Genomic DNA, 2,112 nt, shown 5'->3' on the forward strand with positions numbered 1-2,112 from the left:
CCCGACCAGCTAGATCGATACGTCCGATAGTTAGGCCGGTAGAGAGAGAGAGAGAGAGAGAGAGAGAGAGAGCGAGAGAGAGAGAGATAGATAGATAGCTAGATAGATGGATGGATAGAAAAGATAGCCAGATAGATAGATAGATAGCAAATACATAGATAGGGTAGGTAGATAGATAAAAACTTACATAAATATAATATACACAGGGGCGAAGGCTGACTTGTTTGACAGGGTAATCAAAGTGAAATCCGGGACCAGATAGGGCCTGTAGATATCATACAAGAATCTTACTCGAGGCGGCGACTCTGAGTTGTGAATGAAAACAAATCCGGAATTCATATTGTATGTTCAACCGCCAAAATAATCGGGAAAGTATCTTATTAAATATCAGTTCCCACTAAAATTAAACTTAACTTTAGATGTGAATACATAAACATAAAGCAAAGAAGCAGAGATGTCAGTACTAGATCTATATGTTATAGATCTACCAGTTAGTCTAACTCTTTGGTAGAACATGACAATTATTATTTTTTAAATTTCACAATTGGCTGGTTTTGTTAGCCTTTCGCGGCCAGGAGCTGGTGTCATAATCGAGGTCACGATCTGATTATAGGACGGTAAAAAGTCGTGGGGAAAAAACAAGCACAAGCAGCAGTCAAGAGATTATTAAGAGTTAGTTCCCCTCACATTTGTGAGGTAGACTCGACCAGTGTTAGTTAGCTTACTTAATCAGGGCTGGTGATTGATTTTAACTGTGGCCCCAAAGGGGTGAACAGGGTATATGTGGCAATGAAACAGCTTTGACTGCCATGCACATGTTCCCTTCAACTCTATTCCAGCCCCACTTTATTTGTTGATTACGAACGTCTTTTGACATTTAATTTATGAGGTTTACGTTTAAGGATGAATTTGACAGCGACAATGTTTCAAAATTAGAAAGGGAAGCAGTGATTATTTGATTATATAGACGCTTCGCCCCTGCTCTTTAATTAAGTACATGTACACGTTTGACAAGTTTAGTGTGTTCTGATCTGAGGCTTGTTGAATAAGCGTATACCTTACCTTATTTCACAGAGGATATCTTGCTCAAGTCTCAGCGGATAGGGCCTATATTGCGCAAGCCAATTGCAATACTGTTAGTATTGGCAACCAAGGACGTCAATTTTCAAAGAAGTAGAAGAAGAAGAAGCGCTTTTGAAAGAATCATAGAAAATACTCGGCTATGTTTTGAAGACGCTGGGAAAAAAGTAACAAAAGCGCCTGAAAAGATTGCAGAATGTGGTGTAAGAATGTCAGTTTGAGAACAACCTTTCAGTCCAGCAACCGGCCGTCTGTGCACCCCCGTTAAAAAAACAGCATGAAGAAATCACTAGAAGCATAGAAGGAGGTTCAGAGAAGAATCGTAAGTCTTTCCAGCGTTATGCCACATACAAGGAGGTAGTATCGATTCAAGTAAAAAAAAACTTTTATTACTGGTATGCAGTGACAGAATGAAAAACAAAACCCAGCGTTTTTACAGGTATCTTCTCAGTTTTCAAACCCGACATGTTCCTTACACTTTCAAAGACAAGCCGTAGTGCTGTTGTGGAATTGGCTGGGAAGAGCTTTAAAAAAAAAAAAGATTCTTATTTATTATTTTTATTTATTTGTTTTAATTAATTTTTTTATTTGTTCATTTGTTTATTTATTTATTTTATTTTATTTTATTTTATTTTATTTTATTTTATTTTTTTTATTTAATTTAATTTTTCTCTTTTCTTTTTTTTTTTTGGGGGGGGGGGGGATGAAATAGTATCTTCTTTCTTTCCGCTTCAGCAGTTAAAGCTAATAGCATGTCATACACGTAGGATTCGTATCTGGGCTATAGACAAAGATGTCAAGAAGAGCTGAAAGAACAACCTGTATTATTATCCCCTGTGGAGAGATAAGTTGTACTGACCTAGTCACTGGTGCGTATCGCTCGGCATTGAACTAAAACTAGCCGGATCTCGTTCAAAGCACCCTTTGGGTTACGAAAACCGACAGCATGATATAATGAGATCTAATTCTAGTGCTCCTTCTTTTGAAAAAAAAAAGTCTGAAATTTGCACACACTCGGTGTTGGTAGATAAG

This window comes from Aplysia californica, unplaced genomic scaffold (assembly GCF_000002075.1).
Source record: "Aplysia californica isolate F4 #8 unplaced genomic scaffold, AplCal3.0 scaffold00181, whole genome shotgun sequence".
In the NCBI taxonomy this organism is placed as follows: domain Eukaryota; kingdom Metazoa; phylum Mollusca; class Gastropoda; order Aplysiida; family Aplysiidae; genus Aplysia; species Aplysia californica.